This window comes from Mus caroli, unplaced genomic scaffold (genome assembly GCF_978045245.1).
Source record: "Mus caroli unplaced genomic scaffold, Mus_caroli_1 scaffold_7, whole genome shotgun sequence".
NCBI lineage: Eukaryota > Metazoa > Chordata > Mammalia > Rodentia > Muridae > Mus > Mus caroli.
The window spans coordinates 141857823-141883203 of NW_028227262.1; the positions used below are offsets into that span (position 1 = coordinate 141857823).

The 25381-nt window shown below is 39.8% G+C and overlaps 2 pseudogenes; both read right to left on the reverse strand.

The window, feature by feature from the left end:
• Window positions 1-4325: 4325 nt before the first annotated feature.
• Window positions 4326-5625, reverse strand: LOC147004034 (D-3-phosphoglycerate dehydrogenase pseudogene; annotated as a pseudogene).
• A 44-nt stretch (window positions 5626-5669) lies between these two features.
• LOC110297000 (D-3-phosphoglycerate dehydrogenase pseudogene) lies at window positions 5670-6038 on the reverse strand (annotated as a pseudogene).
• Window positions 6039-25381: the final 19343 nt, after the last annotated feature.

The following is a 25381-nucleotide window of genomic DNA, read 5'->3' on the forward strand; positions in this document are numbered from 1 at the left end:
GGTACCTGTGTTGCTGGCATGGATCGATATACCTTCCTAATTAAGAAGCACTACAATGACGCAATGAACATTTCTGAGTTTTAGGCTCTCAGCTTTCTTGCTTGAGAATTGTTTTGATCATGGATCAGAGACATATCTTAAAGTGTGCCTTGGTGTCTTCCTCTATGACGTAAGAATGACAATAGTATTTGCCCTCTTGGATAATGAACACTGAACCAGTTAACATTGTAACATACTTGGGACAGTCTCTGCATCATAATAAGTACTCTAGCCACAACACAACATCTCTCTAAGTAAGTTACTTTTGGGGAATCATGGGTAGAGTATAAGTTTAATTGATATTTCCCTCAAACCTTATTCATTAAATCTTGTGCCAAATTTTGAAGTACGGGAAAATGGAAAAACATTTTTAAATCTGGTTTTGAGGTGACAAAATGATTTTAGAAGTTATTGGATACCATGTGAACTACTTACTTATGGCAGCTCAGAATGTCAGTAATTTGCTCTATTTTTTTTAAAGTTTTTGTTCATTATTTTGGTTTTGAAAGTTGATAGCTTTTTACATCTGGAATTGTGGCAGTTAGTCCAGTGCAAGTACTCTAGAATAATGTGTGAAAGAGACATTTATTTTCATGAGTATATAGCAATTGTACAAACTAACAGGTTTCATTATGACATATTCATAGACATGTATATAATCACCCTATGATTAATGTGATTCTAAGGCATTCTCACAGCTGTCGTGAAGTTCTCTATAAATGACATTCACCATTAGTAAATTACTTTGAAATCAAAAACACTGACCATCAAGAAAATTTGGGGACATTTGAATCAAGCATTTTCAGCAATGTTGGCTCACAGATATATAAAGTAAGAACCATATTAGAAGACAAATGGAAATCATTAAAATTCATTCTTGATACAAAAATAGAACAGCAAAAGCAATCACTCTAGAGTGGATTGCTAAAGATGTCTCTGCCATAAAAACTTGACAGATGGAGATGTCTGCAGATCTTGCATTTGTCCAGTGCAGGAGGTTGGTGGGTCAAGAAGAACAGCAATTTCATTTCAGAGAGGACTTGAGACACTTCTGTGGATTGCTGTGAACATCCTTTACCTCAGAATCATATTAAAGCAAGTGTTCCAGATTTGCCGTGGCATGAGTACTGTAAATATAGGCAAAGGTCGTTGTGAGGTCTGTCATGGTGCTGTGAATTCTGTGAGTGTCTCCCTGGCCTCAGTGCTACTACTCATTACTGCAGTTTCTGTGATGGGCTCCAATGTCTGCCCTTAATTTGTCATGCTATTGCCAATCCATTCCATATCCTGGGTTTACATGTACAAATAACAATGGTTAGGAAAAGCTTTGAATTGAGATGAAATGGAAGATGTGAGTATGTTAGAAGCTGTGGGATGAGGTGTTGCCACCTGATCATTGGTTTGGCTCCCAGGAAACATCAGCTTCCCCCTGTTCTGCACTGACTGTAGCCACAATGGCTGCCATAGTCACCTCCTGACTCTAGCATTAGGGAGGCCAGTGGTAGGAAGCCGCACAGATGGCTCCAAAATTTCTCACTTTGCAGTTGCTTTCTGGTGAATTGATGAGGGAGGCTATTTATTAGACTTCTACACCATCTATGGCTTTTCCACCATCAGCATCACATCAGGACAAAATGATAACTTCTTTCAAATCATTTCTTTCATCACGACTTCCCACTTCTACCACTTTCTATATCCTGTAAGACATAACTTTTCTCTTCTCTTCTCTTCTCTTCTCTTCTCTTCTCTTCTCTTCTCTTCTCTTCTCTTCTCTTCTCTTCTCTTCTCTTCTCTTCTCTTCCTTTCTCTTCTTTTCTTTTCTTTTCTTTTCTTTTCTGGCAGAGTTTCTCTGTATAGCCCTGGCTATCCTGGAACTCACTCTGTAGACCAGGCTGGCCTTGAACTCAGAAATCCTCCTGACTCTGCCTCCTAAGTGCTGGGATTAAAGGTACGTGCCTGGCACGACATAACTTCTATTTCAAAATTTTTATTTTAATAATTCCACCTCTCCCTTACTGGCATACAGAGTTTCATGGGAGTCTGGAATTGGGTCTTCAATTAGAGCAGATGTCAAGACATTAACAGCACTATCATCATTGACAAATAGAAATCAAGTAGACCATGATATGTAGTGGTCAAATGGGTAGATAACTAATCATGTGTGGTCACCTGGAGTGAAATACTGATAGACTTGGCTGGAAGTTAGTTGTTGCAATAGACAGTAGTAAGAATAAAGAAAATAAGGTTATTTCTAAGCATGTAGGAGAACTCAGAAAAAGAAAATTAGGAAACCAGAGGTTTTAATTGGAGTCTAAGGGGAGGGCCAGAGGCTTCATCATTCCTTAGGACGAAATATTTGTCTCTGGTACCACGGGGTTTGGAACATAGAAATGGACAAATTATGCACAACACAGATGAGATCCACATTCTCACAAGATATTGGTTTTTTGTTATTTTGGTTTTTTAAGTTGGGACATCAACTGGCAAATCCAGAAGGTGAAATGGGCCATCTGGGTGTGTTCCAAATTCCTCTGATTCCCTCTTTCCAGCAGTAAAATTCTTTTCTCTATTGTCTGAGGAAGTCAGCAGCCACTTTCTTGGAGAGTTTCTGGCCCTCTCCTTAAAATACAAATAGAACTCAGGGAGGGGTATTCAGATGATGATCTGAGAGCTCTCCAGGTATGGACATTTGGAAGACTCTGCTAATTTATATTCACAGAAATGTGACTGGTGTGTACAGAATGATTCCTATGTTGGAGCAAGATAAAAGACATACTGGGTTGAATCAGATTGATCAGTGATGAGAGTATGCCAACTAGATATATTCATTATAGTATGTTGACTCAAGTAGGTAAGAGTGCTTCTGGCGATTTGCTAGACCACATTTTATTCATTAAATGAAGATAAAATTCCAGAAAGCTCTGTGCTCTGTAAAGAAAAGTGTATCAAAGTGAGAATCTAAACTGAATTTGTAAAACTTTATTAATTTCTCAGTTGATTCCTTTGTCTCTTAGGAGGGCCCAGGGTATATACCTCTCAAAGTCTTAAAAATATTAATATAGAGAAAATTGAGATCCTTGAAACAAATAGAAATGGTGCCTCACCAGTTAGGGTAGTATCTGATGGAGGTCAAATGACTAATGGGTATTGCTCGGAGACCTTCTCATCAACAGGCCCAGAAAGCTCCAAAAACTACCTCTTGTTATTTTCCCAGATACTGAGTTTAGAGTTGTGATAGACATACTCTGCAATTAGCAAAATTCACTAGTCTTACTGACCTTAGTAGTGAAAGCTTTGCCTGTAGAATTGCAGCTCCATGGGCCAAGCATCTGGCCATTTCTGCAAAGATTATAGAGATGCATGCTCAAATCAACAAAATTTTTCTACCACATCTCATTCACTAACTCTCTGGACTCTACAGGAAGCCAATAGATTGGGACAATGTGAATGTTGATTCATATACTTAAGAACCTGGGAAGAGGAAATCTTAATTAAGGAGCTGCCTTCATCAGAATGGCCTATGGACATATTTGCGGGACATTTTCTTGATAAATGTTTGACGTTGGAGGGCCCAGCTCTTTGCCAGCAATGTCGTTCCTGTCAAGGTGGACCTGAGATGTATACTATCGGTGTCTGGGAAGCACAGCAAGCAAGCCAGTAAGCAGCATTGTTCTGTGGTCTCTGCTTCAGTTTCTGCCTCTATGCTCCTATCTTGGTTTTCCAGGATGATGGACTGTAACCAATAAGCTTAAATAGTCTTTCCTCCCTGAGTTGCCTTTAGTCGGCGTTTGATCACAGCAAAGCAAATCAACACACTAATTGAATAATCCTGCTGCAGCTGCAACTCCACATGTGGTTTCTTTACAAGGAGAAAACCAGCACACTCCCCTCTTCTTATTAGTGTCCTAACAGGCAAGCCATGTATTCTGTCTTAGGAGAGCTACTGATTTGGACTACCTCTTGAACTAGGATTACTGTTATTCAGTGAAGGCAGGGAGAAATAAACAGGAGAAGTGTGTAACAGTCATGCAAGAATGTGGTAAGCAGTACTCCAAAACTGGACTGGCTTTATCCAGGCAGCATGCCACAACACTCAGACCTCTCAGGATAAGATTTAGTGGCGTTACCTTAAGGACAAAGATGTGCAATGCAAATTATAAATGAAAAATCAGGAATATCACATGCAGCTTTGTGATTTGAAGAAAAAATAAAAGAATATGAAAAGAATGTGTGCATAAAATTTGATTCACTTCTTTTTTTTTTTTTTGGAGTTAAGAATTCTTTACTAGGTATTAGTTCAGGCAGATGCCCTGGTTCTGCGGTCCCCTCTCCCTATAGGTCACAGTGAGCAGGTTTCTTCAGAAGAGCCTGTGGGGCTGAGAGTGCTGAGCCCCAGGGTTGAAGCAGAACTGGAAAGCCTCCAATACATGCTGCTTCCATGTTTCCAGACCTGGCAGCAGGGAGATCAGGCCCATGACGTGCCAGGGCTCTCCGTCAGACACCATGGAGGTTTGGTAGGACAGCAGCTGTACACCCGCCTCTGCCAGGAGGCCGATCATAGTGGGCAGCATCGCAGGGTTGGAGGGCTGAGCCCGGAATATGAGCAGGGGTTGGCCCCTGCGTAGTGGCACCTCTGGTCTGAAGACAGCTCCATTGAGCATCTGCAGCATTGGTGTGGTGCCCTGGACCAAGCCCACAGCTTGGTAGGGGGCACCTGCCAGGGCCACAGTCAGGAGGCATTCCCCGCTGCCCTGCTCCCCTGGAACCCCAGGGCTGTGGGAGGTAGTGACATTGAGGCCAGCCTCTTTCACCAGTAGCTTAGCGTTCACCAAGTTCACGTCTGCCTGCTTAGATGCTTCTCTCAGAAGGCCGACAATGACTGCAGGGCTCAGGCAGGTCCCAGCATTCTTCAGAGATGTTCCTTGTGTAACCACCTGGATGGTCCCTTTAGGGGAGCCAGCCCAGGCGTGCATCAGCGTGCCCAATGCTTCTGCCAGACCAATCCAAGGCTTGGTGTGTGGAGAGAAGGCACTGGTGAGGGCCTGGGCATTCACGACGCCTGTTAGAGATTTCCCCTTCACCATGTCCACAAACTGGACTGCGATTTCCTCCCCACAGCGGCTCTGGGCTTCCTTGGTGCTGGCACCCAGGTGGGGACAGCTGATGACATTCTCGTGGTCCACTAAGGCCCGGTCCCGTGGTGGCTCTTCTGTAAACACATCCAGTGCAGCCCCAGCACACTGACCAGACTGCAGGGCACGCAGCAGGGCACCTTCATCCACAATGCCTCCTCGAGCACAGTTCACCACTCGCACGCCTTTCTTGCACTGAGCAAAGGTGCTGTCATTCAGCAAGCCTGTGGTGGAGGGCAGGAGTGGGGTATGGACAGTTATGAAGTCACAGAGAGGCCAGATCTCCTCCAGCGGTAGCTGCTGAACACCAAAGGAGGCCGCAACTTCAGGAGAGATGATGGGGTCATAGCCTACAGTCTTCATTCCAAAGGACTGCATTCGGGTGGCCACTTCTCTTCCTATTCTGCCAAGGCCAAGAATTCCCAGTGTCTTCCCGTTCAGTTCTGTCCCCATGAACTTCTTCCGGTCCCATTTGCCATCTTTCACTGAAGCCGTTGCCTAGGGAATCTGCCTGGCCAGGCACATGATCATCCCACAGGCGAGCTCCGCAGCACTGAGGCTGTTCCCGTTGGGGGTGTTCATGACTAGGATGCCCTTCCTCGTGGCAGCCTCCAGATACACATTGTCCACGCCTGTGCCAGCCCTGCCCACCACCTGGAGCTTCTCTGCTGCATTGATGACATCAGCAGTGACCTTAGTAGCTGAACGGACAATGAGGCCTTCACAGTCCTGGAGTTCAGCTATCAGCTCCTCCTTGCTCAAGTTCTGCTTCTCCACCACCTGCAGCCCTCCATCTTGCAGGATCTTCTGGCAGCAGGGGTCCAGGCTGTCACTGATGAGTACTTTGCGCAGATTTGCGAAGGCCATTGTTAGAGTCAGGCCTTAGAATCAGTTGCTCTGGGTGGGCAGAAGCACTTAGTTCAGGAAACAGCAGGCAGGGCTGGCTCTGGTGACTGGGCCTTGATTCACTTCTTATCACCTATAGTTTTACATAGGCCATTTTTGTTGTGATTTTACACACACACACACACACACACACACACACACACACACCTCAACATTAGATTATAAAGTAAATGAGACATAAACTTAGTCCAGATATATGGACTTGTAGCTGAATACAGTAGATAATGGAAGGATAGTTGAGCAGCAGACTATAATAGTTATTTTGTAGTTTTTGCAACCTGCTTTTGCTTATACCTTTTTAAGTTTGGCAGAATTCTATCCAGTGAATAGATTCCTACTATGGAATCCATAAGCTTATTTCTCTAGTTTCATTGTGGCTAAACATAAACTTGTAATCTAGATTCTGTCACATAACCAATACCTATGTATATACATATGTATGTGTGTGCATATATATATATATATATACATATATATGTATATAGGTGTGTGTGTGTGTGAGTGAGTGTGGGTATGTATGTATAGCTGAGTCTATGTAACAGTTGAATGCCATTTCAAGATCTATTCCAGCCAGAGGTATCCAGAATTTAGAGATAGCATCCTATGCCCAGTGATACTGATGTTAGCAAACCATTGAGTGCTTGCTGTCCCTGCTATGTCTGTCTCTAGAGCCTCTACAGTCTGAGTTCAAACCCTCGTCCTATGGATGCAGGCTCCATGCTTACTGCTCTGCCTTCTTGTGTTTCGGGTTCTTGTTGACAACATTCATTCTGCTTTCCACATAACCAGCCTGAGTTAATTAGCTGCTTTTGTAACTAGGAATCTACTCTCCATGTGCATCTCTGTAACGTTTCTCACTGCTGTGGATGCAAGCTTTCTTCAACCCACTTCTCTGCTTGTGAAAAGTTCCAAGATTTAATTGATGTATAGTTTTTTAAAAGTTAACATATATTAATCTTTCATTTATAATTTATTACAGAAATATTTTCTAATATATATTCGTTTGAATTATAAGTGACAGCATGCCAATATTTTGGTGACGTTTGTATCATGGTTTAGTTTTCTAGTTATTTCTTCTTATTTAACCTCTGTAGTTGTGAGTCATAAAATGTTATATTGGTTTTCTTATATTTAATATATTTTGTTGTATATAGCTTGAAATACAAATAAACTTCTCAACAGAATCCTTATGAAAGCATTTATTTGAAAATCAACTGTTCAATTTTTAAACCAACAATCTTTTTATCTATTTTATCTACTTCAATTTTTTTCATCAAATAGTTATTTCTTCTTCAGCAGGGGATAAAACTTTGAAAATGAACCCATCAGGGAATACAGCTGCCTTTACATAGCAGTAGGCAATGAAGAGATGTTTAAAGAAATATGCTGAAGCCAAATGAAAGAACAGACAAATCCACAGATGCGCTTATACAGAACCAGAAGCTGCAAACCCCATTCACAGTCAGTTAGTAGGATAAAGACACATTTTCAAAACTTCCAGTTTCTATTTTGCAGTTCCAGAAGTAATGATAGCCATTTATATAGGCATAAAGAAGGTAATGAGTGACTCTTTGGAAGGGAAGGTAACTTGTAATCAGGGACATTGTTTTTATTACTTCATTAATATTTATGTTTACATACACAATATTGAGATGAACATTTCCAATGCATAAATAAATAATGTGCATAGAGAAATATTTATGATGAAGACTTAAGAGAATTAGAATATTTGCTTTAAAGTCCAACACAGCAAAGCTATTCATATTCATTCCAACATTTCTCATGATTATGTTAAGATACTGAGTATTCAAGTGGTAAGCAAAGAAGACAATGTTTGGTATAAATGTGCTCTTTTTTAACTTATTCTGTTATAGTTGTTTGCTTTATCCTGGTAAAACTGACTTTGGGGGACAATTACAAGGGTAATTGGAAGGAATTTTCTTCACCATTCAAATACATGCTTAGCATTTATCAGATGACTGTAATGACTTGTAGCTTTCCAGATTCATCACTCATTCAGCATCTGTGTTGACCACCTAATGAGTCAGGCAGGCAGAATGACTCACGGCAGCACCAGTGGCAAGAATTAGACCCACATGTTAGTGATTAACATGGGAAGAGTCAACAACTTTCTCAACAAGCTCACATCAAAATCCTAAAGAACCTAGGGCCATGGAAGTGACGCCTCTCAGCCAGAACTCAGTGAAACAGTCACTCCAGTTTGGCTTTTGTTTCTGACATGTATGTGGTTGAAGATAATTGGTAATATGCTATGGTCCCTTATATGAGAGACAACTCATTGAGCTGAACTCTGAAACACTGGCTAGTACACTGGCAGCTCTGGAAGCTGCCATGACGAGTCCTGACATCTACCTTTTACTGAAGTGTGAACACATGCATGCTTCTCTTCTCTAGTGCCTCAGTGACAGGCTTTTATTATTTGTTTTAAAAATAGCACTTTTATGAGAATAATGAACCACTTTCATTGGATTTAAGGCTCATTTTATGAAATGTAACCTACACCTGGCACTGATAAAATGGCCAAGACCCTGAGGCTAGGCAGGTGGTGAGCAAAGGAGAATCCTACTGCTAAGATTCTGCTAAAGAAATGTAGCAATAAACTGACCCCTAGTGACATATTGCTATACCCATCAATCAGAGCATCTCTAAACTGCCATCAGAGAAACTTCTTCTTGCAATCAATGGTAATTAAAACAGAGAGCCACAACTGGAGGATGTGAAGAGTGTGAGAGACTGTGCATCTCTCAGTCTTAAACGGGATGTCTTTAACAAACGTCTCTCCTTCAAGGACCAGGGATCTATGAAGAAGAAGAAAGGTGATGGATGACTTCAAGAAAACACAGAAGGACAGATGCATATAGGAACACAACAGAGACTGTGGCAGTACATTTTGGACCTGCACAGGTTCACACCACATGGGGTCCCAGCACTGAGAAGCGGAAGAGGACAGAGGATCCCATACTTAACCGAGAAGCTATGTGTCATTGCTGCTTTCTGGCCACGGGAAAATCTGTTTTCTCCAATGAAGTGTCAGTGGATATGGTTACCACACTCCAGAGCAGGCACCAGGCCAAGGACTAGTTGGCCAATACAAAATAAACTTTTCTTTGTGAAATTTTTGTTTTATTTGGGCTTTTTTTGTCTTATTGTTTGTCTTGATTTTCATTTTTTGCATTTGCTTAGTTCTTTTTTTTTTTTTTTTGAGAGAGAGAGAGAGAGAGAGAGAGAAGAGATTAGATGAGAGGGGTGGGTAAGATCTGGGAGGTGTTGAAGAAGAGCAAAAACATGAACAAAATATATTACATAAATTTTAAAATAAAATTATAAATACCATTATTAAATGTTAAAATATGTTAATATTTTTAGTTATTTGTCTCATTTGTGACCTGGTTATCAAAACATAGTATTTTCCATCTTTTTTAATATGCTTTACACATAGAAACACAGATTTGGGTGGACTAAGATGTGAAATGAGATGGTTCCATATGCATATACACTTTGAAATGATTATCACAAGTTAAAATATGATTGATCACATAAGAGTTCTCATCAATATATATTTTTGGCAGCTTACCATTATATAAACATTTTAAATAAACTTTCCCAAATTACTCATTGTGAATTGTTCAATAATAACAGCAAAAGCTACTCAACATTAGAAGGCAAATTTGTTGCAAAATGATCATTTATTCAGACAGACAAATTAATATATTAATTGCAATTTCAAATATTTATACATACACACATGTATATGCAAGAAATGGATTATTTTGGATTCTATTTATAATTTCACAAAGGCTCTATTACTGGAACCAAATGGGTATTTTATCTTTAGTTCTATCCTGGAGAGTCTTTCTTGAGATGAGTCTGACTTATGGGATAGTATAGTAATGGCTGGAAGAAGTATGAGTTCAAAACCAGGTATCAATGGCAACCAGAGCAAACTTATCCCAGGATATTTCCAAAGTCCAAACTCATCTCAGGCACTCAGTAAGTAGTTATGCAGTAAAAATGATATATTGTTTTGTAACAAAGATAGAACAAAGGTATTATGTTAAAAAAAAAAGAATAGAGGTGCTATTACCTTTTGTTGTGACCTGAAGGGTTTGAAGCACCATCTTCTTAAGGGATATGATAAAAGATGAGAATTTTGAAATATCTGTCTCCACTGTCTCTCTCTGTCTCTCTGTCTCTGTCTCTCTTTCACCTCTCTCTCTCTCTCTCTCTCTCTCTCTCTCTCTCTCTCTCTCTCTCTCTCTCTCTCTCTCTCTCATATGTGAGTGGAGGTATGTCTATATGTCCAGTATGGCATGGTCTATATGTCTACAGGACAAGCTTAGATGTCAGTCTTTGACTTCTGTCTTATCTAAGACAGAATCTCTTGTTTGATAGATACTTCGGTTGCCAGGCTACATGGCCAGAGGGATTCCAGGGAGTTTTCCTTTATCTTCTATCTTGCTATAGAAGTGCTGATTATCCATGTTTCGCCATATCCAGTTTTATGTGGTTTCTGGTGACTCAGACTCAGGTTCTCATGCATTCATGGCAAGTGCTCTACTACAGAGTCATAAAGCCAGCCTTCAAAAATCTTTGGTGGGTAAGATGTTGTTGCATAAGCTTCAAGGTGTCAGTGAGCAGCTATGAGAGTGGAACCAAAGTGAAGGATCAGAGAATCACCCTCCATCTCTCTGTGCTGGATGACAAAGGACAGTGTGACCAGCTGCTTCTCATTCACGCTACAATGATGTTCCTGGCAGGATGGATGGTAATCTCTCAAACACTTACATTCTTTTTTTCCAATATTTTTTAGTTATTAACTACATTTACATTTCAAATGCTATCCCAAAAGTCTCCTATATGCCCCTCTCCTGTTCCCCTACCCACCCATTTCTGCTTCTTGGCCCTGGTGTTTGCCCTGTACTGGGGCATATAAAGTTTGCAAGACTAAGGGGCCTCTCTTCCCAATGATGGCCGATTAGGCCATCTTCTGTTACATATGCAGCTAGAGACACAATCTCTGAGGGTACTGGTTAGTTCATATTGTTGTTCTACCTATAGGGTTGCAGACCCCTTCAGCTCATTGTGTGCTCTCTTTAGCTTCTCCATTGGGACCCCTGTGTCCCATCTTATAGATGACTGTGAGCATCCACTTCTGTATTTGCCAGGCACTGGTATAGCCTCATAGGAGACAGCTATACCAGGGTCCCTTCATCAAAATCTTGCTGGCATATGCAATAGTGTCTGCGTTTGGTGGCTGATTATGGAATGGATCCCCGGGTGGGGCAATTTCTGGATTGTTCATTCTTTCTTTCGTCTCAGCTCCAAACTTTGTCTCTGTAACTCCTTCCATGGGTATTTTGTTCCAAAATCTAAGAAGGGGCAAAGGCGAAGTGTCCACATTTTGGTCTTCGTTGTTCTTGAGTTTCATGTGTTTTGCAAATTGTATCTTGAGTATTCTAAGTTTCTGGGCTAATATCCACCTATCAGTGAGTGCATATCATGTGAGTTCTTTTGTGATTGGGTTACCTCACTCAGGATGATACCCTCCAGATCCATCCATTTGCCTAGGAATTTCATAAGTTCATTGTTTTTAATAGCTGAATAGTAGTCCATAGTGTAAATGTACCACATTTTCTGTATCCGTTCCTCTGTTGAGGGGCATCTGGATTCTTTCCAGCTTCTGGCTATTATAAATAAGGCTGCTATGAACATAGTGGAGCATGTATTCTTATTACCAGTTGGAACATCTTCTGGGTATATGCCCAGGAGAGGTATTGCTGTATATTTCTGGTAGTACTATGTCCAATTTTCTGAGGAACCACCAGACTGATTTCCAGAGTGGTTGTACCAGCTTGCATTTCACCAACAATGGAGGAGTGTTCCTCTTTCTCCACATCCTCGCCAGCATCTGCTGTCACCTGAATTTTTGATCCTAGCCATTCTGACTGGTATGAGGTGGAATCTCAGGGTTGTTTTGATTTGCATTTCCCTCATGATTAAGAATGCTGAACATTTTTTCAGGTGCTTCTCAGCCACTTGGTATTCCTCGGTTGAGAATTCTTTGTTTAGCTCTGTACCCCATTTTTAATGGGGTTATTTGAATTTCTTGAGTTCAGCTTCTTGTGCTCTTTGTATATATTGGATATTAGTCCCCTATTATATTTAGGATTGGTAAAAATTCTTTCCCAATCTGTTGGTGGCCTTTTTGTCTTATTGACAGTATCTTTTGCTCTACATAAGATCTATCTGCCTATCTTTCATCAATCTATAAGTGATCCAGTAGACAAAGGTAAGAAATTATGGAGTACTCAACATATTGGGGAGATTAAATATAGAAAAATACTATAGAGATATTTTCTTTATCAAGAACATTAAACCAAAACCACAGAGGAATGAACTGAGAAACAGGTAGAGTGCAGTGTGTGTGTGTGTGTGTGTGTGTGTGTGTGTGTGTGTGTGTGTCACAAAGTAGAAAGTAAAATTGTCATCTGAAACACTACAGAATAAAAAGAATATTTAGAACTGCTGAGTAAAAGACACAGTTCAAGAGCAAAATGCACAATGACTTAACTAAGAAGTCACAGAAGAGGAAGCCAAGGGTGCCCAAAAATGTTTACATCAAGTCACAGAGCACAACTTTCTTTTTCCTTTTAGTAGATATATACACTGGTATGTTTGTCTCTCTGTAGAGGGATGGATATTTTCCCAGGTTGGACTCAGCTAAGCACCCAGATCTGGTCACTGGGACATCAGTTGAGGGGTCACAAATAGGCACATAAGATGACCGAGGCCATGGGATGTGTCATCCTGTGCTCTTGCTTTTCCAGACAGAACATCGCAAGGGTACTGTATTAGCTCAAGGACTTCGGTACCAAGAATAGCAGCACCAATTAAACAGTACACATTTGGAAGTATTGGTTATTTAACTTTATCAATAACTCCTGTAGCTAACTGATAACAGATATGAAATGGTTATGGATTTTATTGTTAACAAGAAAAATATTATTGAAATCACAGTGATAAGCATTGTATTGGCATTGCTTAATTATTCTATAGAACACAATGCAGAGTAATTTAGTGATACAGTTAGCATCGAATATGACAGCATTAAAGAATGTAACCAGAAAATTCCTGCATTTGAGCACAAAATATGTGCACAAAAAATATTTATCACAGTGTGATGACCCAAATGTCAAAATATGCCCTGAGGTAAATAGATGGGTACATGGTGATATGTTCACAATATAGAAAATAGTAGAAATGAATGAACCATAGCTTTGAAAATCTTGAAACAATGGCAAGCAATTACAATGAATTTCAAGGCTAGGGATGGAGCTCAGTGGTAGTGTTCTTGCCTGATCTGCATCAGGCCCTGAGTTCAATCCAAAGAACTGCAAAAAGAAAATGAGGGAGAGAGAGAGAGAGAGAGAGAGAGCCACACACACAGACAGAGAGAACCAGATAAACACCAAGTTTCAGAAAAATGCATCCAATTTGATTCTATTTGTAAGGCAAAATATTAATAATAAAAATTACATGGTGGTGACATGAACTAATGTTTTATTTACTTAAAAAGGAAGCATACATTAAGAAATGAAAAGACTTGACAGCTGTGTACTGAACATACCATTGTTATTCAGTTGCTTTTTCTCTGGACTTTTCACTGTCTCAACATTTTATACCTTGAAAATGAAAATGCTTTCCGTTTTGAAGCTCTGATATCAGGTCTGCTGTTAACTGGTCATCTGACCCTTGGTAAGCCCTAACGGCTCTCTGGATGTTTGTTTTCTCATCTGCAAAATAAATGTGTTGATCTCAGAGACCTTTAAACTGCCTGGCACCATTAAAATTGCAGATTATATTAATTTTTAAAATCTTGACTTAACAGCTTTATTGTGATCCATTACCCTGGGCAAAATCCAGTATATCTACTTGAATATGCAAAACCATCAGTAGAGTCTTATGACCTCAGACAACAATTAGCTCAGCACAAGGACCCAAACTGAATTCCAAGATCATGAAAACCCTGAGAGTAAGAAAGCACAAAAGCGTGTTTGTGACTAAAAGCACTTATAGTCCCAAAGTTAATGGCACACGCACACATACACACACGCGCACACACACACACACAGGCGCTAGCATTCTATAAGGAAGCACTTTTCATATGAATCTTTTATAGAAATCTGTATCTTGGCAGGACCCAACCCACAGCGAAATTTCCTGCTCCGTCTGACACAATTGATGGACAACTGTGATAATTCAAGAAATATGACACGCACAAGCGTGGGTTTGCAAAGTACAGGGCTAAATTGATGTCATTTTTCTATTGTAGACACAAAGAAATGCTTCAGTCTCCAGATAGGGACAGACGAAAGCTCAAGATTAAAATGAGTTTCCTCCTCCACAGCAGCAAAGCAGTCCCTGTCCCCTCAAGGGATAGTTTAGGCCTTCAATTCCTGTGCTTCAAATCACTGGGTGTTATTTGGCTATAGATGATATTATGTCTATCTAAATATGTCCATAATATAGTTCGAAGAAAAGAGAAAAAGAGACACTACCTTCTTTGGGTTTTTAGATCTACTGACATGCAGGACTCTTGTTATAAAATATGCTTTGTATTTCAATTTCCTACACATTTCCCTGGAACCTATGATACCAGGAAAGCTCAGTCTCTACGGGGTTCAGTTTTAGTGGCTTTCTAGAGACAATCATCTGCAAATACTTGTATCCAAGAGCTTATGCCATTCAGGACATTGCCATGGTATACTCCATTCTCATGATTATTCAGTATGCTTTTGAAAATACTAGAGTAAAAACACTATCCAAGGAGGATACAGTTGATCCTAATCTTAATCACACTGGCTAAACATTTAGAGAGAATATCATATGGATTCCCCTCCCAATGCAAGGCTAAGTCCCTTCCTTCGGCATATATATATATATGGCTTAAGTGGTGACTTTGCTATGAGAGAACTGTTAGTAACCTTTCTTGTAACACATTATCTGACAAGAAGCAATTTAAGAATGTAAGGGTTTACATGATCATCTCATTAGATGCTGAGAGAGTATTTGACAAAATCCGACACCCCTTCATGATAAAAGTCTTGGAAAGATCAGGAATTCAAGGCCCATACCTAAACATAACAAAAGCAATATACAGCAAACCAGTAGCCAACATCAAAGTAAATGGAGAGAACATGGAAGCAATCCCACTAAAATCAGGGATTAGACAAGGCTGCCCACTTTCTCCCTATCTATTCAATATAGTACTTGAAGTCCTAACCAGAGCAATTAGACAACAAAAGGAGGTCAGGGTGATACAAATTGAAAAGGAAGAAGTCAAAATATCACTATTTGCAGATAATAAGATAGTATATATAAGTGACCCTAAAAATTCCACCAGAGAACTCCTAAACCTGATAAACAGCTTCAGTGCAATAGCTGGATATAAATTGAACTCAGACAAATCAATGGCCTTTCTCTATACAAAGAATAAACAGGCTGAGAAAGAAATTAGGGAAACAACACCCTTCACAATAGTCACAAATAATACCTTGGTGTGACACTAACTAAAGAAGTGAAAGATCTGTATAATAAGAACTTCAAGTCTCTGAAGAAAGAAGTCACAGAAGATCTCAGAAGATGGAAAGATCTCCCATGCTCATAGATTGGCAGGATCAATATAGGTAAAATGGCTATCTTGCCAAAAGCAATCTACAGATTCAATGCAATCCCCATCAAAATTCCAAATCAATTCTTCACTGAGATAGAAAGGGCAATTTGAAAATTCGTCTGGACTATCAAAAAACCTAGGATAGCAAAAACTCTTCTCAATGATAAAAGAATCTCTGGTGGAATCACCATGACTGACCTAAAGCTTTACTACAGAGCAATTGTGATAAAAACTGCATGGTACTGGTATAGCAACAGACAAGTAGATCAATGGAATAAAATTGAAGACCCAGAAATGAACCCACACACCTATGGTCACTTGATCCTTGACAAGGGAGCTAAACCCATCCAGTTGAAAAAAGACAGTATTTTCAACAAATGGTGCTGGTACAACTGGTGGTTACCATGTAGTAGAATGGGAATTGATTCATTCTTATCTCCTTGTACAAAGCTCAAGTCTAAGTGGATCAAGGAACTCCAATTAAAACAAGAGACACAGAAACTTATAGAGGAGAAAGTGGGGAAAAGCCTTGAAGATATGGGCACAGGGGAAAAATTCCTGAATAGAACAGCAATGGCTTGTGCTGTAAGATCGAGAATTGACAAATGGGACCTCATAAAATTGCAAAACTTCTGTAAGGCAAAAGGCACTGTCAATAATACAAAAACATTACCAACATATTGGGAAAGGATCTTTACCAATCCTAAATCAGATAGGGGACTAATATCCAATATAAATAAAGAACTCAAGAAGATGGACTCCAGAAAACCAAATAACCCCATTAAAAATGGGGTAAAGAGCTAAACAAAGAATTCTCAACTGAGGAATATCGAATGGCTGAGAAGCACCTGAAAAAATGTTCAACATCCTTAAGCAATCCTTAATACAATCTGCAAAACGCATGAAACTCCAGAAAAACGAAGACCAAAACATTGACACTTTGCCCCTTCTTAGAATTGGGAACAAAACACCCATGGAAGGAGTGACCGAGACAAAGTTTGGAGCTGAGACGAAAGGATGGACCATCTAGAGACTGCCATCCCATAATCAGCCTCGAAACACTGACACCATTGCATACACTAGCAAGATTTTGCTGAAGGGACCCTGAAATAGCTGTCTTGTATGAGACTATGCCAGTCTCATGTATGCAAGTACAGAAGTGGATGCTTACAGTCATCTATAGGATGGAACACAGGGCCCCCAATGGAGAAGGTAGAGAAAGCACCCAAGGAGCTGAAGGGGTCTGCAACCCTATAGGTGGAACAACAATATGAACTAACCAGTACCCCCAGAGTTCATATCTCTAGCTGCATATGTATCAGAAGATGGCCTAGTCGGCCATCATTGTAAAGAGAGGTCCCTTGGTCTTGCAAACTTTATATGCCCCAGTACAGGGGAACGCCAGGGCCAAAAAGTGGGAGTGGGTGGGTAGGGGAGCAGGATAGAGGGAGGGTATAGGGAACTTTCAGGATAGCATTTGAAAGATATATAAAGAAAATATTTAAGAAGAAGAAGAAGAAGAAGAAGAAGAAGAAGAAGAAGAAGAAGAAGAAGAAGAAGAAGAAGAAGAAGAAGAGGAGGAGGAGGAGGAGGAGGAGGAGGAGGAGGAGGAGGAGGAGGAGGAGGAGAAGAGAAGAAGAAGAAGAAGAAGAAGAAGAAGAAGAAGAAGAAGAAGAAGAAGAAGAAGAAGAAGAAGAAGAAGAAGAAGAAGAAGAAGAAGAAGAAAAGAAGAAGAAGAAGAAAAGAAGAAGAAGAAGAAGAAGAAGAAGAAGAAGAAGAAGAAGAAGAAGAAGAAGAAGAAGAAGAAGAAGAAGAAGAAGAAGAAGAAGAAGAAGAAACATCATTGTGGGCCCAAGCCTTCCTTGCTGCATCTGCACTGATTTATGTTTAGGATGCTTTAAAGCTTTGTTGATTGAACCAATGAAATCTGGGCCCATTGATATCATCTGTTTCTGTAAACCTACTTCATAGACATTGGAAAGCAGAGAGTATGTTGGTAATGTCATTAACTTCCTCTCCTCCTTCAGACATCCATCCCCTCTAAAATTAGCGCATAGAAGTAAATTTTGTCTAAATTTAGTGTTCATCTAATGACAGGATTCAGTCTGTCTTTCTTGTATTGGGAGAATATGCAAGTTTGCTTCCTGTTACAGTAAAACTTGGATTTGCCTGCAGCAAAATAAGAGGACAAACCAGAATAAGCAAATGCATCTAATGAAGATGTGGCCAGTAAATCAGCTCTTAGAAGGGACTATTTTAACTTATCCTTACACGCATCAGGAGATATGAGCCATTACAGGGCAGCATCACCTCTAATTCTCTGTTATCTATGGCAACTGCCCTGCGTCATCAAAGCAGATGCTCCCAATCCAACATGTTTGCTCATCAAAGGTTATTAAGCCACGGTCTGCTCTATTTATTATAGCCAGAAAAATGACTAGTATATTATATAAATTAAATTAACGTGAGTATCATATTTAACAGCTTCCTTTAGGCTTATTGGTATAAGCATTCAGAAATGTGAGTGACTAAACCTGAACACACACACACACACATACACACACACACACACACACACGCACACGCACACACGCATATACACACGCACTCATACACACAGCCACACAGCTCATGCTGGTTGTTTGCTTAAGAATCCCTCAATTTCAGTCTCTCTAATATATACACATTTCTAACCAATTTGACTCTGAGAGCTTTTCACCAAGCATGGATTGGTGTGGGAGGATGGTTTTAAAATGTGCTGTGAAGGACACAGAATAGAATAATGGGTAGTTTGACAGTAGGAAGGGAGACAGGGACAGGCTTTGAAAAACAGATCCAGGCTGCCACAATGTGTGGCTGCTCACTTCTCTAGCCCCTTGGTACTTTACCAACTGGAGCCTGAGCTAGGTCATCCATGAGAATAAAGATATTGATGCAAGCAGATTGTCTAAAATGACTTCAGTATGTGTAGCATCTGAAAGCTTCGAGCTCTTCTCTTACATTAATCAGAAGCAGGCATTGGGATAATAACTAAAAATGTGATTTTTTTTATGTAGTAGGGATTTTTCAGTTAACAATTTGAAGCTAATTCAACCTGCACAGGTTAAGTTTCAAATCTGAATGTCACGAACAGTCATGCAAATTCAGATAAAGAAAAAAAAAAAAAACCTACTCTTTGTGGTTTTAAACCATCACCAAGGGTGTGACCGAAGAAATTGTGGAACTCTGGCTCAGTTAACTGCTCAAAACCTACCTTACAGCTTCCTATTCCTTGGATCCCCACCAGCCTTTCCCCCTGCCTCCCCTTCATCCTCTCTCCACTTGGATCACACAAGTGTTCCATTCTTCTCCATGCCCATGAATGACAGTCTGTCTTAGCCTCCTCCAAAAGAAAATCCCATCTGCTAATAAACACCCTGAAACAGATAGTGGGCAGTGTTACACACCCTCTTCAGAATGTGGAGGGGGAATGCCCAGGCACAAGCACCTACTACACATTTGAAATAGGGGTTGCTCAAATTGAAGTTTCTGTGAGCACAAAAATACACACTGGAGTTCAAGAGCTTTTATAAAACAATGTAAACTATCTTTAAAAACTTGTATACTGGTTGTATTGTAATGGCAATATTTTAGGAAAACTGAATTAATTGAACTTTGATGCAGACATTAATTTCACTTATTTTCATCTGAATTTTAATATGGCTACTGGAATATCTTAAACTACATATTTGGCAATTCTTTTTATTAGACAGAATTGGTCTAGCATATAAAGGTTTATTCATCATACTCAAAATAATAAGAAAAATAAAATTGATATACAAATATTCTAAGTATTATTGAATATAATTTGCTTGTGCATTCAGGAAGTCTTAGCTTCTTTTAAAGAAGAAACACCCAGTGATGCTTGTGAGCTTGAAATCCTCTGGGGACCAAGGGACCTTCACCTTGAGTGACATACATGTATAATGTTGCAAGATTATAATTTTTTTAAAAGGGAAATTTTTCTAACCAAAAAAGATCTTAACAAAGAGTTTCTTTAAAAAACAACCAAACAAAGCTGGGCATGGTGGTGCACACCTTTAATCCCAGCACTTGGGAGGCAGAGGCAGGCAGATTTCTGAGTTCGAGGCCAGCCTAGTCTCCAAAGTGAGTTTCAAGACAGCCAGGGCTATACAGAGAAACCCTGTCTCAAAAAACAAAAAACAAAAACAAACAAACAAACAAACAAAAAACCCAAAACTAAAACCAAAACCAAAAACCAAAAACCAACCAAACAAAAAAAACAACAACCCCCCCCCAAAACCAACCAAACAAAACACTGTTGCCTTCTGAGTCAAGTAGACTGTTTTCATCCTTGAAGAAATCTGCAGTTATTCTTTTAAGGCACTCAAAGAAGCCAATGTTTTTCTTAACCTACCATAGCAGACTCGTCTCCCATCGTTCCTTCTCCACGTTCTCTCTTAGCTATTCCTTGTGTGCCATGTGGACAAGCTCTAATTAATTATCTTGTATATTAAACTACAGACCAAACTTTAGGCATACCAAGATACAGAGGGCTTGACTCTTGCCCAGTGGCTCACAACCTTCCTAATGCTGTGGCACCTTAATACAGGGCTTCATGTGGTGGTGTCCCCAAGGATAAAATTATTTTGTTTCTACTTCGTAACTGTACTTTTGCTACTGTTATGAATTGCAATATAAACATCTGTGTTTTACAATGGTCTTAGGTGATCCCGTGAGAGGGTAGAGTCCTCCCCACCCCACCCCCACCCCCGCAAAGGGATCAGGACCCACAGGCTGAGAACCACTGCTCTAGCCTGTTGGAGTTGCTAGCATTAGGAAAGACCATGGCCTTAGAAAAGGTTATGGTTGATCCTTGAATCCTGCACAAATGTGAAGGAGAGATGCAGAGACTACTACTCGTTCTGGTCCTCTCTGGGGAAGGTGTGTGCTAATATGACTTTGAAGCATCCCCTCTTTGTGGAAGTGAACACATTAAGTAACCAAAATGACATTTAAAAAAACTTTTGTAAGTGGATCATTAGTTGACTTTATTCTGACTTTCCATCCCAAGAATTCCTCCCCTGCTTGGATTTTCCTTTTAGTTTGTACCCGCTCATGTGGGCATCGGCTCTTCCCAGCAGTTATAATTCTCACTATAAATTTGCAAACTGACATTCTGATTCATATCTTTAGACTCCAGGTTTAGTAAGTGTGAGTCATCATCTTTGAAACTGGTCAACTCGGGGCTGATGAAATCAAATTCCAGAGCATTGAGAGCTTCAGACTGGTCCTTCAGAGTTTTCAATTAATATTAGTGAATGGTATTTACTAAAGAGGAACCCAGTCATCTGCTGTTATTTTTGTTTATTAGATATTTTCTTTATTTACACTTCAAATGCTATCATGAAAGTTCCCTATACCCCCTCTTCTGCCCTGCTCCCCTACCCATCCACTCCCACTTCTTGGCCCTGGCATTCCCGTGTACTGGGGCATATAAAGTTTGCAAGACCAAGGGGCCTCTCTTTCCATTGATGGCCGACTAGGCCATCTTCTGCTACATATGCAGCTAGAGACATGAGCTCTGGGGTACTGGTTAGTTCATATTTTTTTTTTTCACCTATAGGGTTGCAGCTCCTTGGGTACTTTCTCTAGCTCCTCCATTGGGGGCCCTGTGTTCTATCCAATAGCTGATTGTGAGCATCCACTTCTGTATTTGCCAAGCACTGGCATAACCTCACAAGAGACAGCTATATCAAGGCACTTCCAGCAAAATCTTGCTGGCATATGCAATAGTGTCTGGGTTTGGTGGCTGATTATGGAATGGATCCCTGGGTGGGGTAGTCTCTGGATGGTCCATCCTTTCATCTTAGCTCCAGACTTTGTCTCTGTAACTCCTTCCATGGGTATTTTGTTCCGTATTCTAAGGAGGAATGAAGTATCCACACATTGGTCTTATTTCTTGATTTTCTTGTGTTTTGCATCTGCTTTTTTAAAAAAGTATTTCTCTTTTTTTTTTTTGAGACTGTAATTGCATCTTTGTCATTTTCTTTTCTTCCCTCCAAAGTTTCCTTCTTCCAACTCTTAACACATCTTGCTTCACTCTCATATTAATAGCTTCTTTCTTTATTATTATTACTTATGCACTGTATGCATAAACAGACAATACCACCCACGGAGTCTGTTTTATGGTTTGTGTGTATGGCTATGGTCTCCAGGTTACCCCCTTGTATTATATAACCAATTAGGTAGACCGTTCCTTGGAGAAGCAACTTCTCCCTCTCTGCAGTTTTTGGTTATGGCCAACATAGAAGAGCTATTTATTACACCTTTATCAATATTTTTGTCATATTGGTCATTGTGGTTCACAGATATCACTGTTGGACAGGACCATTATTTCCTTCCCTTAGCAGGTTGTGTTATCCCTTGGTTGTCTGTAGTTCTTTGTTTATTGGAAGGGAACTGTGAGATGTTCCACCCTTCCAATTTAGCATGTTTATTGCCCATGTTCAGGTCTTGTTCAAATAGCTATTTCTATGAGAGAATGTTTCATAGCAGACATTTTGGCTTTTACAGTCAATCCACCACCTTTTCTACGATGTAATCTGAGCTCTAAATGTATAAGCTGTGATATAGATGTATCAGTTGTGGCAAGACTTCCACGATCCATTGATATCTAGTTGTAATATCCCCACTTGCTGTAAAGAGATGTCCCTTTGATGGGGGGCGATACCTACACATATCTATGAGCATAACTGTAAGAGTTAGAATGTAGTTAGCAATTATACTGGTTAAGTAAAGTTGTAGCAGTAGATTCTTTTTTAAAATCCATGACTTCACTAGCCCTGGCTTGTTGGTCTGGTCTAGTATCAGGCCTGATTTTCCTCCTGCTAAGTGTTCACCTTAACTCTAATTAGATAGCTGTTGGTTAGACCCAACATAGAAGAGCTATTTATTACAGCTTATATTTTATTTTTTTGTACCATACAAGCTAGACTTCAGGAATGAAGCTTTCCAATCAGATGTGGCTTGATTAGCCTCAGTCCTGTGTATAAGTGTCATTAGCAATAGGCACCCACCCTCAACCCCTGAGAGGAACCTAAGGACTCTCCAAAGGATATTTCTCATGCCTGGTACTGGAAAGTATGGCTGTGGGGGGCACTTCCAGACCAAGCAGCTTAATCTCATAAAACTCTCTCTCTCTCTCTCTCTCTCTCTCTCTCTCTCTCATGTATGTGTGTGTGTGTGTGTAACTTTAGGCATTATAAAATAATGATACCTTGAGAATTTATCAAATAATCTGGTGTTATTTGTCCCTCGTCCCTCCTTTTCCATCTGTATTGATCTTCTTCCTCTCTTCCCAGATGGAGCCCCTTCAGAAAATATTAGATACAAATTAATTTTTAGATTATTATTATTATTAGTAGTAGTAGTAGTAGTAATATATATTTTGGAATCCTCATATGCCCGATCATATGTTCATGTCTTTCTTACTTCTACAAGGAAGCCCATTTTCTGTGTCATGGTCATGTTGTCCTTTAACTTAAAAAGCACAGAGAGAAATAAAGTCCAAGTACTCTTAACAATTGTGTACTCCAGTGGCTAAACTTAGTAGTTAAAGTTTTTGTTATGTTTTTGATTATCATTTATGGTTAATTTTGTAACTTTTAAAAATTGTGTGAATATTGTTCATTTTTAGAGAGGCAGTTAGAAACGTACATTTCATGGTTATCACAAAACCTGGTGGTTGAAAGGGACTCTAGTGTGTCTGTAGCTACTTCTCATATCATATACAGGAGGCAGAGCATATACTGGGTATGTGCTTATGAAACACAGCTCCTTGTAGGTACTCCATAGATGCCTAGGAGTAAGGTGATCATTAAGCCAGTGTTTCTAGAAGAGATAAATAAGGATCGTGATACACAATGGGATATACTCTCCTTCTCTGGCACTGTGGTAATCGAACTATCCTATTAGGTTATAGCCTAGTAGAAAAAAAATCAACAAAATTTTCTTCTAATCCTAAGTAGGTTTTGACTATTCTTGTTTTAGGGGATAAAAAAGCAGGTTAAAACTCAATGCTTGCCAGCTGAGCATCTGACAGTTTGACAGAAAATTTTCTTACTTAAAAAAAAGGTGTAATTTATGTATTTATGTTTTTCCTTTTAAAGTGAACAGTGATTCACTAATTAGAAATTTTTAATGGATGATTTGTGTGGTATACAGGAACCTGAATCCTGGCCCAGGGGATAGCAATCTATACAGGGAGGACTCTAGGGAAGAATATATTACAGTAATCGATTTCAGAAGCCTGCTTCAAAAGAGGGCATTTTAATGGTTCTGTGGAAAATCACAGTTCTGTTTTGAAAGCACAGTAATGGAAATTCTTGAAGCTAAAGGGATGTGGTTAGAGACATTAGGCTCCTTGCAAAGATCTGCTAGTCATTAAGAGAGTCCCTCCATCTGAATTTGCTGCCTTCTGTGTTATGCCCCTGAAATGAAATAAAATTGCTTGAAGACTTTGAAGGAGCAAAGTCTGTTGAGCTTCACATAAGCCCTTGACTGGGAGAATTGCTGGCTTGTTACTAATGGGCTTGCACAGTATCTAGGAGACTCGAAACACCAGTAAAACCTAGATTTGGAGGGAAAGGGACACGGGATAGTGTCCTGGGTGAACTGTCTGGGATGAGGATTATACTCTTTGAAGCACTTCCTTAGCACAAGTATTGGGCATGATGAATTGGTGACATTTGAGGCAAATTGGATTTCATAACTTATCGATTCATGGACTTAGTTCGGGGATTTTTATCTATGTAATTCCTTTTATTTGTAAGACCTCTGGACTGTAATTGTCTTTTACCACGCCTCATACTCCTTATTAAAAATGACTCATACATGTAGAGATAAAATGAACTACACAATGAGAAGTGACATTTAGAAAACAATGCTTGGATTAAATGGGACCTCCCAAAGTCTAGAAGTAGTATATCCATGGGAAGCCAAATCTTTCTGATGTCATTTTCAAGATACCTAGGGCAGGTTATGATTCATATCCTTATCACATGGAACTTTTTTGGACATGTTATAAGTACCAGGAATAGAATAGCTAATACCTATAGTTGTTAAAATAAATCTGAGACTTGAGCCATCAGAGGCAACATCGCCCCGATAGTATGAAGACAATGCTCCTTTATCCGCCCCCCCCCTCCCTAAAAGTATGCTACTGTCTGCTTCCTTCCAGCTGTAAGAAAGGACCTTCTCATTTTTAGCCCTAATCGTCCTCACTCATTTGTGTAAGTTATTTATCATGTCTCTAATTAGCTCCTACGAAACAAACAGCCTGATTAGTGTTTTCTTTAGGAGAAAGATAGCATCAGTGATTTTTTTAAAAGGCTACTTTGTTGCTCTTATTCTGGGCTCAACACCATTTGATGACTTCCTGTTACATTAAGATAAGGAACAGCATCCTTAATATGACCTCTAACGTTGAATGGAATTGGCACATGTCTCTGGTTTATTCACTGCAAATGATCTTTCTAGATCTTCAAAAGCCAAGCCCTTGCCTTAGGATTTTCACATATAGGATCCATTGAGAAGCACAGAGGATCAG